The sequence below is a fragment of the Nematostella vectensis genome, chromosome 4 (assembly GCF_932526225.1).
Source record: "Nematostella vectensis chromosome 4, jaNemVect1.1, whole genome shotgun sequence".
Taxonomy (NCBI): domain Eukaryota; kingdom Metazoa; phylum Cnidaria; class Anthozoa; order Actiniaria; family Edwardsiidae; genus Nematostella; species Nematostella vectensis.
The window spans coordinates 16,864,214-16,880,577 of NC_064037.1; the positions used below are offsets into that span (position 1 = coordinate 16,864,214).

Consider the following 16,364-nt stretch of genomic DNA (forward strand, 5'->3'; position numbering starts at 1 on the left):
GTAAAATGGAAAGAAGTTTTTTAAATCACCGTTTTTGCTACAAAGTTCTCATCCTTTGAGCACTACAACAGTTATGCTAACATTGACCCAGCCAGTATTTTGATCAAACTTTCCACGCAATAGAAAGGTATCCATTCAAGCGTTTCCACTTTGAATAATTTTAATTACCGATACCGTTTAAAAAAAAACGGTAACGGGCATAGAAAACTATGCGTGGTGGCGTGCATGTTGGGTTGATAAGCATGTTTCTGCTAAAATCACTCTCTTATATTCTGCAAAATGTTCCCAGAGTTGTCCTTTGACAACTCGAGTTTGAATAAGTTTAGCTAGTCAAAAATGACACCTGAAAAGAAATTATTGGTGTCTATTCAGCGAGTAGAAAATGTATGAAGCCTTCTTTGTTCATACGTTTGAAACCTCAACATACTAGTTCCTTTTTTTTATCTCTTATGTAATCCTTCAAATGCAAAACAATAATATTGAAAGACTTTGCATTGTTTCGCAAGGATCAAGAATAGTGCCCAGGGGGCATAACGAGCAAAAATACCATGCGATGACGTCACACACAACAAACTATTGTCAAACAAATATACGTGAAATACATCAAAACCGTCGGCCTAATGCATTGCCTTTATATTGGATTGGGCTACAATAAAAACAATGAATTTTCAATTCAAATACTACGAATTCAGATCAGATCATTGAAATGATGCCATAAAATATATCTAGATATGACGAGAGGCAATCATCTAAACTGTAAGTTCCTGATTTCCAGCGCGTTTGTCTGTCAGCTAGGGATTAACTTGTCAGCTTCTTTACCTGACGTTTTACAGTTTCAGCAACGAGGTATACATTTACTCGACATATGAACCTTTTTGAAAGCGGGATGGTGAACTCTCTGTGCTCTCCACAAGTATCCCAGGCTCACGGCGAGTGTAGGTTTATTACAGAGTTTGTATGAGCGAACAAATCTCGTTGAAATAAATATGCTGATTTGAAAATAAAACAGTAGCTTGACGTTGCTGCTACTCAAACCCGCCATTATTTGCCATTTTAAGCTGTTTTAGCCGCTGCGAATTTTTCCCGTCGCCTTCTGTATATATTTTATATACAGAAAGCCGTCGTCGCCTTCTACAAACTACAAACTCAATAAACCTACACTCGCCGTGAGCCTGGGCTACCTGTGTCCTCTCCCGTTTCTACAAAGTTATTCGACTCTATGAAACGCTTTTACATCCTTTCATTATGAGATTTGTGGTGAGCGGCCCTTTTGCAAAGTTGCAAAGAGTTTTCCTGCAACGATTCCAGGAAGAATTCGCTGGTAAAGCGAGAGAAACTGCTTGACTCAAAAGCCGGCCACGGCAGTCAGAGCAAAGGCGATTGATGCCCCACTACATCAGTCGAACGACTAATTGCAACTCGTACCTAGGACGTCCACCCTTTACTCTATCACGCATTACCTCAAATACAAGGTATGTTGATTTTTAGGATACTCATTTTCGCTTGACATGCTAAACTTTGCATGGCCCGTTATGCTGTATGCATCAAAGCCCGCCAAAATTACTCTAGACCGAAATCTTTATAAAGCTTGCTATGGAAATATATAATCGTTTTGGGCAAGGCTGATATAAAATCGTGTTTACAAACACAAAATACGTATACAACTTAAATACTGGTTTGTGTCATTGATAGTCTACTGCAGTACATGTTTTTAATACCTTTCTAGGGCCAACTAGGGAGCTACTCTTCCATATGAATACAACCAAGAACCGCAACATATTCTGACACAGGATAGTGAAAGTTGACAAACTGAGCCGTTTGTAAAATGTATCATCATGAAAATATAATATTGTTTAAAAATATATACTTTTCTGTGGAATTCTACTTACAGTATGACCTGCTTTTTTACTCTAACTTTCTAACTTTATTCTCTTTTATAATAGCGGAGCCAGCGCGGAGCTCCATAGCTATAGAAATATGGTAAGCTATGCGACTTGGTTTTGTGGTCATCGCGGTCACCCTGTGGTGTCACAAATCAGCCAGTAACCCAGCCGCGCAACTCTCAGGCCCCTCTCGGTCTTACGCTTTTATGTGTTTTTAGTTCAAAGTTCGTATGTTCACAGAAAAAAAGGCAGTATTTAATGAGGAAATATGCGGATTCAAATGGACTGAAGTCTTTTAGGAACCGTTTTGTCTGAAGTACGAGTCAATAGTAAAATCTACCCTAGTATTCGTGAATCCCGCCCGTCGCAACAGCTAAAAAGAGGAATATGGAGGACTACACTACCATTGTATATTCATTCACGTCTATATTTATGTAAGGAGATCCTGAGAAGCAAAAGGCCTTGATGTTTGTTTTCAGCTATAAAAATCATTCGCTTGTGTCGACGAGTTCCTTGCTAGCAGAAATTCGACAACTTCACAGTTTACAAAAAAAGCGAACAACACAACCACAACAAAAAGCAAAAAAAAAAAACTGCCAAGGTGAGTTTTAGACGACAATTTGTATTGAGAATATGAAAGTTATTTTTCTTTTATTGTTGTGCTTTTATAATGCTCGTTTGTTCGTTTTTTTTTTCCCATAACCAATCGCTCAGACAAAAACACCGTACCAGCTTTAGTTTGACGTCAAGATGCCATATCAAAGTCATATTATATCCTTGTTTTGATGTAAATACGTAAATACTTACAAGTTCTATAAATTCAGGCGTATATTCCTCACGGTAAGTAAGAATTTAACGACAGAAATACGTAGTAGTCTAGTTACTGTATCAATGCCACTTAGCTTGTTGGATTTATATATTTGTTTCTAGAATTTGCTTTGAGAATTCGTGGTCTAATCAAACATGTTGAGCAGAACACATCTTTTGATATTCTTCGTTCTCTCTATACTTTATTGACTGCGTTGAGATATTTAATGAAGGCTGACAAATATTATCCTGTCATATATTGCTAAAGAAGACCTTTCTTGTCTTTATATTCTGTGTATTTAGTCTTTTCAAAGATACAGAAACATTATTTCATTATTACATCATTTCAACATTATCATAACTACTTAAACTTTACAATTACAAAAGAATTTTCTCTTCGAAAAAAATGCAACCCTTATTAGCTATATTGTTTTTGCTTTTATATTGTCTGCATCTTGCATACTTTCTAATGTGTTTATTTATTTTTATTCAAATAGTTGTGGAAAATTAGTAAGGTTATAAATGGCATGATGAAAATATTGTTTTGAAATAAAAAAAAATAATTAATTGTTTTCACTTTTATTTAGGTAAAACCAACCAAGGACTACCTAAAGGCCATGATTGATTCTAAAGGCTGAAAGGCATAATAATTGGCAAATATTAAGATAATATAGTAGGCATCTTACTTTTATATTACAGTATAAGTGTAATAGGTTTTTTAGAGCAAGATACTTGCTCTCAATGATAAATCTGTAAAGAAGACATCTATCAACCAAAAGATAATGAGGAAAGGAGAAATGTTAGGAGAGTGTTGTTGCATTATTGTTAATTTTTTTTTATCAAAGATATACCCCCATTTCTTCCTTTTTTCTCTCTGCTGACTATTTTTCTATGCAAATGATATTATTTGCTGTTTCCCCTTTGCACCCTAAATAAATTAAAATATGTTAGCTTTGAAATAAGACATTTTCATTTAGCACCACTTTCAGTAATATCAAGGATTTTTTTTAGAATTTGCTTCCCAAGTAAATTTGTTCTTCTCCATTGCATTTAATTTTGGAGTAGCATTAGGATGTGTGGATCCAGGGTTTTTATAAAACAGCAGGCCACCATGCTGAAGGGTGGGTGCACCAATATGTAATGCATGACTGTAATATCCTTGGTGATGGAGTATTACCAGTATGTGATAGACAAAACTTCCATATGGCACCTGAAATGTATAACTGTATCATTATATCTTTGGAATGCTGTTTCATTCATTATTTGTTTCTTTGCAAGGGCAAAGCTGGTCAGAATGTAGCTTTGATACAAGTTCTATACTTCTATAAAGGGAAGAGGTTTTTATTAGATCAAAGTACTTAAATTATATAAAGATAACAACAAACTTGTGCTTTTTCAATAATAAGTTTGTAAAGAAAACAGTTTTATATCAATCCTAAAGGTAATAGGGAAAGGGAAAAATAATAGGAAAGTGCTCAGTCAAGTTATTATTGCATTATTGTTATAAATGTTTTAATACAGAGTAACATTTTTTCAAATAGAGTCACATTTCTCCCTTTTCTCCGCTCCCCATTGACTTTTTGTTTATTTGTATATTTATTCCTCTCTGCCCCAAACATAGATCAATGAACATGGTTTGGTTTGAAATTAGAAACTTTCAGTAATTTAGGATTTGCCTCCATTGCATTCATTTTTTAGTAGCCTGTATGAGTGGATCCAAAAATAAGGCCAAAGGGTGGGTGCACCAATATGTAATGCATGTCAGGAGGTATATTTGTGGAGTTTAATTTCAACACATTCTTCTGAATAATCAGTTGCAGTACGTGAAAACTACAGTATGGCATCTAATTCTTTGGAATACTGCTACATCTTTGATATATTCTTCACAAGGTCAAAGCTTGTTAGAATGCTATTTTGATAAAAAACAAAATATAGATAGTGGAGTTAAATAAGAGGGAAAATAAGAATTGACCATTAGACTCTTGAAAATCATTCTCGCCAACTAAGACACCTAAACTTTGACAGCCTTTTTCACACCAAGGTTTAGTATTTGTTAACTTTCATACTGCATATTAAATATTATTAAATGAGTGCTTGCTTGATACATTTGGAGGGGCCAATGCAACAGACCCATACCGAGGATTTTTCTTGGGGGGGTGAGAAATAAAAAAAAGTGGACCTTACATTTCTGGGATAAAAATCTGACAATGCCTTTGCAGTATCCCCACGGGACGTTTATTGTCGGATTTGGCTACATACCAGAGTGAGTTTTGTCTACAAATAATAGCTCGCCTATTGCGAACCGAAAGTGTTCCTTTGGCCGTTGTGGGGGGGGGGGGGGGGGGGCATTCGCACCCCTCCTAGGTACGGGCCTGTACAATTCACAATGACATGGCAGTAAAAAAATGACTTTTTTAAGACACCTAGAACCCCCCAAATTACCCCTATCAGTCAACACAGAAAGGTATCAAATGCTGGCTCCGCCTTTTGGCAGTGCCTAAATCTATATATTATCTCATTCATTTTAGTAGCAGTGCATCCAGATGTGTCGTCGGGGTGTGCCCTGTTGCATTAACCCTTATAATAATATTTATTCACTTTAGTAGCAGAGCATCCAGATGTGTCGTCGGGGTGTGCACTGTTGCAATAACCCTTATAATAATATTTATTCACTTTAGTAGCAGAGCATCCAGATGTGTCGTCGGAGTGTGCACTGTTGCATTAACCCTTATAATAATATTTATTCACTTTAGTAGCAGAGCATCCAGATGTGTCGTCGGAGTGTGCACTGTTGCATTAACCCTTATAATAATTTCTTATTCACTTTAGAAGCAGTGCATCCAGACGTGCCGTCTGAGTGTTCACTTACATTATATTATCTCATTCACATTGGTAGTGAATATGGTAGTGAATGAGAGTTCATTGTAATTTTAAGGCATTTTGTTTTCTTTTTACAGCTTCATCCAAGCACAAAGCCCAAATGCGCAGATGAGGTGTATCGTGCTGAGGACTTCGTTACATTGCGCTTAGCCGCATTTTGTTCGATGTGCCTGAAATGCTAATGCTGCCCTGAGTTCAAATACCCATATTACACAGACATTTATTTTCTTGTATAGTGGAAAGCTGAGCAGGTGTACTCATAGCCCGCTTGAACGGGCATGCATTACAGCTATTGGTTGAAAATAAAAGTTTGTGTGTATGATTCTTTTTCGGGGTCGGTATCCATCTTATCGCGCGCTCTGATTGTCTCTCGTATGAGGTCCTTTATCTTACGATCCGGACCCGCGCGCGGTCAACTAAACAACCTAATTAGGTTCTCGGGCTCGGTCAGTAATTTCAAGACCTGGTAACAAATAAGTGATGTTTTATAAACGATCAAACTATAATGCTGCATTTTTTTTCGCTGGAGTTATAACGTTTGCAGTAGCTGTGGTTGTTGTTTTTGCGAGGATATTATATGAAATCGAAAATTTTGTACGACTAGAGGTGTTGGCCAATCACCCCCTCCCTCCCCCCCCCCCCCCCCCCCCCCCCCCGCATCCACTCCTCTCATGATGCTATCAGCGTTATAAAGATCGTATAAAATCTTTATCCTCCAAGCCTATTTCAATATGAGATTTGTTTGTGTGTCGTGACGAATTTGTCGTGCTATAACGTGCTGGTAAGCGCTATTTAGTACCCCATCACGATAAATATTCTTTTGCTTTTGAATTCCTTTTGAATCCAGGCACTTGCTAGTTCCTTTGTAATGTTTTTATACTTCAAACGCTTCGTTTTGTTCCCTAGTCCAGCGGATATGTGCAGATTTTACCTTGAATTGCGCACTTTTTGCTAAAATTATCAATTTTAGCCAAGTTTAGCCATTTTAGTTTTTGATACCTCTTAAAAGATAGGCTATATGTGACCGGGTGGTATTTTGGGTTATTTTAGATTTTGCAAAGATTTTTTGGATTGCGATTATAATTGTTTTACGTATTTTACGGATTGTTTCTCAAACGTGATTCTAATTCGTTCCGTACACGTTTAGGAATTTACTTTCAACATGTTTCAAATTCCTTTAGATTAGTATCAATAGCTTGATATAGATAATTGACTAAAGTTTAGCGTCCTTTACCATTTCCCAGGAAGATTAGCGATTGGCGAATAGCGATGAAAAGAAAAGATGAGAAAATGAGAGATGGTTCCGCGGATGGACTTGACTTTTTACAAAGGAAGCTAATACGAGCAAGATGGACACATGGACGGTGATACGCAGTGCTCTACAGTTGTGCTCTAGTGGTTTAGCTCTCACGAGGACCACTAGGCGAACGCCAGCCCTCTATGACACTGGTGTTGTTTAAGTTATTTGGAAGTATTCTTGCTGCTTCGTAGGTTATGAGAGTAATGATTAGTATAACCGGACTTGTCAGGCTATTTTGAGGAAGGTTTATGTAGTTATATTTTGGTTTTAGTTCACACGAGGACGTGATGAACAAAAGGAGGGGCGAGTGTGACCAGGTGGTATTTTGGGTTATTTTAGATTTTGCAAAGATTTTAAGTAAGCGATTTTTGGATTGCGATTATAATTGTTTTACGTATTTTACGGATTGTTTCTCAAACGTGATCCTAATTCGATCAGTACATGTTTAGGAATTTACTTTCAACATGTTTCAAATTCCTTTAGATTAGTATCAATAGCTTGATAGTGATAATTGACTTAAGTTTAGCGTCCTTTACTATTTCCCAGAAAGATTAGTTTCTAAATTTGACAGGACAATGGACGCTGAGTAATTTGAACGGTAGTAAATGTTAGCGTCCCTAGAAAAATGCGCGTTCCCAAGCGAGTTTAAAAGCGGCTGTTTTTACAGTATCTGTTAGTTTTTAGTTTAGTACCGTTGAGCAAAGGAGACGCATTGCTTGCGCGGCGTGATGCCGGAGCGAGATATGCAGTTGCTCAGGGAAGACAGTCAGCAGAGATAAGCTACAAGCTTATCCGTACGGGCCTGTCATGCCAGTTGTGTTCAGTTTGATTTACCGGTTGTAAGTACTTTGTTTTTAAAACTAGCCTTTGGTTTAGGTCACCTTTTCTCCGGATTTGACTATGTTTGTTATCACTCAAACTTTATTATTTAATTTTTTAATAAATCCTTATAAGTCCATGCCTTGCATCATGTCTTCGTTTTCACATTGCCTTTCGCTCGATCGTTTTCGTTTCATTCCATTTATTTTTGCCTACTTTTTGGCTGGTGTCAGAACCTGATAGTTTTGCTTTCAGTATTGCATTTGTTTCTACATTTTTCGTAACCGCACGGTTCTTAATGTCAAGTTCCGACGGTTACATATAGAGTCAAGCTCAGTTCGGCTTTAATTTCTGATTAATATATATTGACTTGGCCGCCATTTTGAACCAGAAGTATTCCAAAAAAATAAACTCGCACATTTTAAGAAAGTTTACTCATAGACAAATAAAATATAAGTCAGAGAATGCATCTAAACAAAAGAGTTCTTAAAGAACAAGGTTTTCTCCATTTTTGTAATTTTTACGGTGACAACGATTTTGAACCGGAAGTTATCAAGAATAAATACTGGCACGCTTGTTTCACTTTGCGCCTTTAAACAAAAATTTAAAAAACATTGTTTCAGGAGTAATTTAGGGTCATCTGTTCAAGATAAGCTATGGAGTCAAAAGAAAATCTGATTAAATCACGGATTATCTTGGAATTTTGAAATGGCCGATAATTTAAACCGAAAGTGAAAAGTCACGCGTCGATACTCACTATTTTCGAAAGTCGTCAAATGATTTAAAAGGCACATATAGCCAGCCCAAGTATTCCAAACATTCACGCTCAATAGCTGGATCAAGAGAAAAGAAAGAAGACAAAAGCAACTGCTTATGTGACAAGCCTGGTGGGGATACCAAGTACCCCGGGAGCGGGCCGCTCCACCAATTGACTTCAACGTCTGTAAACGACAGCACACATGAATGTGTGCAAGTGCTACAAGATAAACAGTTTCTAACAGTAGAACTGTTAATTTGGTGGCCTCGGGTGTGCGCTTATCACTCTTCTTGCATTCCTTCCTTTTTCTACAGAAGAGTCAAAGGAGTATCTCGCCAATTAGAATTTCACGCATTTACAGGTGATACTGTATCCTGTTGTGCGGGTAGGGGGAAAAGACAGTACTTACTGTATTCCCCGAAACCACAGATGCTTTTCGACAGTTAGCCTTCAGGCCAGTTAAAATAAAATACAGAATGTTTGGCAACCTTTGAAGTAGACAAGGCAAGAATACAGCTCTTCGTGAAGAAGAACAGCATTTGATGTCATTCTACCGACGAAGACAGCTAATACAACACACCAAGAAAGCTGCATTTCAAGCAGGCAATTGTTGGGGGCAAGCACTCCTCCCTTTCCCAATACTTCCGTCTTTTTAGCACAACGGACAACAGTTACCAGCCGCTTTGGACAAACGCTACTAGAGCTTTCCAAGGCGTGCCAAGAAGCCAAAGAACTATTAGATAAAGAACCAAGAGCTATTAGATGCAAGATAGGCTGCCCAGCACGCTGAACTTGCAGCAAAGCCAGTTTAAAATGTTCAGCCCTTTGCAGCTCCATTGAATTGTTTAACGAGAAAGCTGTAAGATATCTGAACTGCGTCAAATAAAGAAAACAATTCTCATCGGAGTTTGTTATTACGTTAGACCGACGTATTATGAAGCACACTAGTAGTAAAGTAAGTCTATCTATAGGGTGGATTCCAGTCCCCCGGCCGCGCGGTCGTGGCGCGTTCTGATTGGTTGTTAAAAATGGCGTGCTGTAATTGGTTGGATTTGATAGGGCAGAAGTGACGTCACAGGTGGACTTTGCCCTTTGGCCTTTTGACCTTTGGACTTTGGCGTGGGGAGGGGGAGGGTGGTGTGATTGGTGGGAATATATCGGGCGGAAGTGACGTTAACTGTCCACACCATATTTAGAGCAAAAAACTTTTATTAAAGAAACACTATGGATACAAAGGTTCATAAAAAGTATGTTATTTATCAAGTATCTATCGTAGTGTTTTTTAGTGTTCCCATATAATGTTGGAAAAGTCAATGGCAGGTACTGCCAGGTCTGCCTTCTACGTGGATGGTTAACCTTAGGTCATTACGACTTGGTGAAGATGTTGGATTACCTGTTGTAGCAGACTGCTCTTGGGGTAGTGCTGGGTTACCTGTGGTAGCAGTAGTCTGATCTTGGGAGGGTAGTGGTGGTGGTGGCGGCGGCGGTGGTGGTGGTGCTGGTGGACGTTCAGAATACGTTCAGAGATGTTGATCGAGAGGGGGTTTCTATTTACTAGTGGGAGCGCTTGTTCTAGAGCTCTTATTAGAACTCTGTAGCAAACATCGAGAGACCGATTCTCGAAGATTACGCATGTAACTGTCGGGCCCCAATTCGTAGACTTCTCGTTCAACGTGGCCTTCAGGAGGTGAGGGTGGAATGACGTTTTTGATTGTCCAATGGTAATCATTGTTATTGTTGTTAACGTGTAGCCACAGCCAGAATCCATACTGGGCTATATTTTCGTTTTCTTTTGGGGTCGTCAAGACGGGTCGTCGGGGGAGTAGGAGGGGAAGTTCCATGTCGTGTCTGTTCTCACAATTGGTTTTATGAGTAGCTTGTGTTTGCTTTGTTCGCACATCACCCCAATGTGGAAGGGGTCCTTCAGGTGAGCGGAGTGAATTTCCATGAATTGTTTGTACCGGTTTATGACCGATTGAGCCTTTTATTTTTCTTCGAGGACAATTTGGTCAGTGGTATGATTTTTGTTCTTGGGGACGAAATCACTGGGTATCCACAGGACTACTTGGTTCCATGGGTGGTGCTCCTTTCGGCAGTGTGGACAGGCCTCCCGTGGTGTTAGGTGAGCGTGTAGCCATTTCCACAAACAGGGATAATGTCAGGGTTGCTTACAGCAGGGGAGTAATTCCATGAGTTCGTCATCTCCTTCACAACAGATCATACAAGTCATATGACCATCCATGTTGTTGCTGTTGTTGTTGTTCATGGTGGCTTGTGAGAGTGTGTGAGCTGGCGTTCTCTGTTTTATAATTTTCTAAAAGGATGACGTAATGGTAAGGAGCGCTTTTTATTGGTAGAAATTCGCGCGCTTTCTTAATGCTGTTCTCTGATTGGTTTAAATTTTTTTCCCGAGAGTGTATAGATAGGGAGGTTTCGCTTTTGTTTTTTCTATAGTGTCCGTCCACCGATGTGGAAGTTAGCCCTTGTTTCTTTTACCCGAGGGTGCTCGTTTGGATTTGTTATTTTCGTGAGTGTACGCATCTCCCTTTACCTGATATGTTGGGAAGTGTCGGAATGGCTGAGAGAAATGATGCCGAAAAGGAAGGAGGAGGAGGAGGAGTGAACCATACTGCTGCTGTTGCTGATGAGCTTCAGGCCATCACGGGAATTCTTAATCTTGATGGCTTTACAAAGAATAACGAGTTTTGGTGCAAGGAAGCAGCGTTTTGCCACCACGGTAATGAAGTGGTTGGCAAACATTTTCCGTTCCCCATCGCATTCAATGAACTCTCGGTGAGTGACCAGAGATGTGTTCGTTATACCAGTCAACGTATCATAAAAATGAACTTTGATCTTGCACCTAGGTCAAGCGTTCCGCTCACGGAACTGAATCATGTCGTCCAGGAGTGGTATGACATGTACGGCCAAGGTGGAATCGTAGCGTACAAGGGAGGATCCTATGAGCGCAAGGTGCTACATGAGCTCGGTATTCCCCACGTTAATCTGGAACTGTATGGTTGCCCTAAATACGATGCATTATGGAAGCATTATGACTCTATTACACCTCATATGAATATTTTATAGGATATTAGTGGAGTGACTTGTGGGTATCACTTTTATCAACCCGAGCCCACCCCCGTGCATTGCCCTAGAGCTGAAGTATAGGTGTGGTGGTTAAAGGAGAAACAAAGAATGTATAGTAGACCCCCTCTCCCTCCACACCATTTTGAGACTACTGTGTAAAAACGAACATACGAACAGCACGTTATGGTTTTTGTAAAAAAACATTTTATTGCTATTAAAGAGAGAATGTTGCACATAACAACACATTGTCTTTTTTTCCTTTTTTAAAAAGGGTCCCATGGGAGTAGCCTTCCTGGGTGCTGTTCTTGTGGCGGTGAGTGAATAGGTCGTAGTGTCGATCTCCTTGTGGGTGTTTGTAGTCGTCGTCGTTTAAGTCTTGGTATGCGTGATTGCCTTGGTGTGTTGGTGGGTGGTGACGGAAGTAGAGGGGTCTTGTCTACTTTGACTTGTGATGATGCTGAGCTTGGTGTTTTGCTTGGTGGTGAAGGAAGGCTAAGGGTCGGTTCCACCGAAGCTGAGGACCTTGACCATTTCTCCATCCAATCGTGCCATGATGCGGAATTAAGGGGCCGTTGTGACGTTTTTCTTGGTCATAATCATGTTGATCATGTATTCAGGGATCATGGCCATGCGATGGGGGGGGAATGAGAAATCCACCACGTTGACTTGTGACGAAACCTTTTCGGGTACTATTGGGTATTCTCTTGTTGGCCAGGGTGCGTAGTCGTTGCTGGTAAGGCTTCAGCTTTTTCTTTTGAGTCTGAGAAACCTTTCAATAGGTTATTGGCAATTTCCCCCAACGTGTTTATTTGCTCCGGTGTCGCATTTTCCAGGAGACGTTGACACGCTTTCCCTGTGGTATGAGCGAGCACTTCAAGGAAACGCACGTTCCTTCTCAGTCGGTTAGACATGACGAAATTAGACTAGGTAAGAAGAGTCTTTGTTATTTATATAGTTCACACCCATCGTGTTCTCCATGCTGGATTACTTTTGCCAACGAGGACTTGACCCCCGCGTTGGTTTGTTCCATGACCAGACACGCGACGGGTGGTGACGCATTTGGTCTTGGTGGTGGTGTCCCCGTTTTGGCCACGACTCTTGCGGGTTGTACACTTTTTAGTGGTTTTGGTGGTTTTGGCTTTACCTCTTGTACTACCACGGGAAGAGGCACGGCTCGAGGTGGGTGTGGGTGGGGTACAGGTGCGACTTCTTGTACGACTTCTGGGTGTTGAAGTTCGTGAAGGAGAAGGAGTAATACTCCCCACCGAAGATCTCATCCCTGGTGATGATAATGAGCTACTACTACTACTACTACTACTACTACTACTACTACTACTACTACTACTACTACTACTACTACTACTACTACTACTACTACTACTACTACTGCTGCTACTTCTAGCAGGAGTACCAGCTACAGCTCTGAGGGCCTCAAGCAAATTGGTGCGCCGTGGTGGTGTTTTCGTTTTAGTGGTGAGAAGTCCCATGGCACTACCAGCTCGTCGCCGTGGAACCGAGATTGGTCGCCGCTTTGCGGGTGTGCCACTGCGTCGTCGCGAGATCGAGGTTTAAGCGATGGCGGGGTACGTCGTTGTTGTCGAGGTGTACTCACGGGTGGAGTGGATGCCAGGGGAGACAGGACTGGTGATAGGGATGATGGGGTCTCGAGGGGTACCCCCAATTCGTCTAGGAGAATATTGTCGATTGCTGAAGCTACAGAGGATGAGGAGGTGGAGGGTGTGGATGTGGAAAGGGAGCTAAGCCCTTCCGATGGTGTGGGCGGGGAGAGACCATGGCGTCTACCCAATTCTGCTTCTGCTCTCTAACGTGCTCGCGCACTTGCTGTGGGTCATCCACGTACACCCCACGTGTGACACCGCCACGGATACGGGGAGTACCTCGTGTGATACCACCACGGGTGTGTACTGCTCCACGTGTTCCTCCTCGTGTCCTGGCCATCGTCAGCTGAAATGGGGTGCTTTCCCTTCACCTCTATTTATGCGCTTTTGGGTGTATACACGTACATGGGACATTGGTTGGGTAAGATGTGAGAACGAAGGCGGTAGGCGTCAGGTTTTTTTTTTGGTGAAAATCCATCAACAAGTAGCCATGAGGTTTTTGTGTGGCTTGTCGGTACGCATCCATCACGTAATCTAACTGTCCTGGAAACGCTTGTTGGGCAAGCATGCGTACTCCCAATTGGTTCCTCGGGTCTTTGAACAACACAAAGTAATGGCCATTGATCGAAGCGGTACGTGATTTTCCTCCTGGGAATAAATTCTGTGACAAAAATAGGGTGGTGATATCATGGTGATTCTTGGGTGAAAACTTTCACTACCCGGTCGATTTGATCCATCAGGTCGTCCATGATGAGCAGGCCTGGGGTATCGTGTTTTCCAAATAGGTCTGTGATGGAGTAGGTTAAACCATGGTAAAATTCGACGCCCAGTTGACGTTGCATCGAGTCAAATAAGGCTTGCCATTCCCCGTAACAATAGACGATTTTACGAAATTGTTTGTCAAAGGCCCGAGGTGCTTGTTGCAACAAGGCATGGTATATAAGTACTAGTATTATTTTATTTATTAGGTTAGTCGTAATAACAATGATTAGTAGTTAAGAGCGTACTAAATGGTGCTGGGGTACAGCACACTGACGCCAAGGGCAATACGGTACACGACGTTGTCCATCACGTAGTCGTCGTTGTGACAAGGCTCTCACGTGGAACGTGTCGTGTACAAACGTGCACACCACTTGATCGTTCCAGTCGGGGTGAGTGCTAAACATGGAAGTAATGTCTTTCAAAGGTTTGTTACGAGTACGGTGCCACAAGAAAAACAAACTACTGTCCACACACGGCAGAGTTTAAAGCTTGGAGACGTTGTGGATTCGTCACGAGGCGTGGACGTAGGGCACAAAAATCTACCATGTTCAGTCCATACGCTTGTGGGGGGAAACCAAAACTATCCCACCATTCACAACGGTGTGGAGTAAAGTAGACCGATAACCAATGGCTTCCCGGTTTGTTGCTAGGATCCACATTCGCAATGTACGCTGCGCAGCCGTTACCGTCTTCAGGGATGAAGGTAGGTAGACGATCTGAGGGGAAAACCCCTTCGAACACGGGTTCTATGTAGGGATCGCTTCGTGCCATGGCTTCCAATTCTTCGGTCCTCATTGCGTCTAGTCCAAGATTCATCATTCTTCCCCAGCCGTCATCCATTTTTCAGTTTTTTAACCTTGAATGTCGTACATCACGTTGTGAGCGGGGTCTATTTCCATGTTGTTGTTGAATTCACCGTACAGCACGACTGTGTACACCTTGTCGGTGGCTTGACTGAAGGTTAATTCGAGCGTCACCACTCCTTTATACTGAGGCTGGAAGTACCCGGATGGTGCATTCGCAGGGGAATAAGGCGTACCCCTTCTTGAATTCTTCACGTGTGATGTTTAGTCCTCTTCCGCGATACGGACCACACACGTTGTCGAACAGCAGATGGTACAAGTCCACGTCTTGACCATCTATGTTTTTGAGATTCGTGATGGGTGTTTCGTTTCCATCCACTTTGACCTCGATACTGTTCAGATGCGGCATCTGGAAATTGAAGGGGTTCTTTTAATAATGGCCATTGTGCGCGGCATCCTCGACGATCCCAAAAATCATCCGTTTAGGGACGAGTCCATTGAATAGGTTCTGAACAGTACGGGCGTTTTCCGTTTTCGATCTGCTCGGTTTTTACTACAGCAGTAGTTAAGGGGTACTTTGCCAAGTTGTGCTTGAGCATTTCATTGGCGTGATTCAACCTGACAGAGTCGGCGGGAGTCACGTGGTACGGGCGAAGAACTGCTCCCTTGGAAATATTAAATTTTCCATTTCCACCATGGGACACGAGGGCAAATACTGTTTTTTGCAGTTTAATTCTGATCTTGAAGGGAATTTGGTCCAGTTGGTACCGCTCGGAATGGAATATGTGGTAGAATAGAGGGCCGGTCAGTCCAGGGGTTGCACTTTCAGCCGTGAAGGTGGAGCGTGTTGTCAATCCCAGGTTTAGAGCGCCACTACCACTCAATTCGTTGACTTCCATATGACCAGCTGTGTCTTTGTACCAGAGGGCACCAGTCAAGTACGACTCTTGGGCTTCCTTAGAGTAGTTAAAGAGTGATTCAATGTAGGAACGGTACGCATAAGAATTCGATTGTAGGGTAACGGGTCTATTATTCAATTCGACCTTGACTTTTTCGCCTGCAGAAAGATTACCGCCATCATTTTTGGTGAGTTTCACTTCCAGTCGGATGTGTGATTTCTTCAGATCAATATAAGTGGAACTTGGGTAAATGTACCACTCAATGTGATCGTCTCCCTCATCGGATGGCGTATACGGAATATAAATGCCCTTTTGTACGTCTACATCTGTTGCTGGAAGTGTAAACAAATTCATCCCCGCATTGGCGACTTGTTTTTACCCGGTAAAGACACTCATGATGATGATGATGATGATGATGATGATTGAAGAAAATACTCCTCGATGTTCAATTGGTTTTATTGACAAAGATGAGGAAGTCCTATGGCAATACAATAAATCAAGGATTATAATTAAACTGAGGATTACAAATAACGGTAACTAGGATATAACAAATGAACGCGTAGGACTTACATGAATAATGTTCAAAACAAGATGGCCGGCTGCTCTCTTCTGAGCCGGTCAGCGGTCTTACATAAGACCTAGGCCCTAGCGGCCAGCGTCACACACTCTTCATCCCCCCCAGTCCGTGAGTCTATACTAAGTCTAGAGTCTATACAAGGCTAGACGAACGGACTCCTGCTACTGTCCAATT

The 16,364-nt window shown here is 41.5% G+C and overlaps 1 long non-coding RNA gene across 8 annotated transcripts; it reads left to right on the forward strand.

Annotated features, from left to right (window-relative positions):
* The first annotated feature begins 587 nt into the window (after positions 1 to 587).
* On the forward strand, positions 588 to 5,892 carry LOC116616017. Of its 8 annotated transcripts, none has more exons than XR_007307551.1 (4): positions 588 to 846; positions 1,251 to 1,472; positions 1,727 to 1,980; positions 2,363 to 3,341. It is a non-coding gene; the product is annotated as an uncharacterized LOC116616017 (long non-coding RNA). The 8 variants fall into 8 exon arrangements; XR_007307550.1 differs by having other exon boundaries at positions 588 to 756; XR_007307547.1 differs by adding an exon at positions 5,648 to 5,892 and having other exon boundaries at positions 763 to 1,472; positions 2,363 to 2,484.
* The last annotated feature ends 10,472 nt before the right edge of the window (positions 5,893 to 16,364 follow it).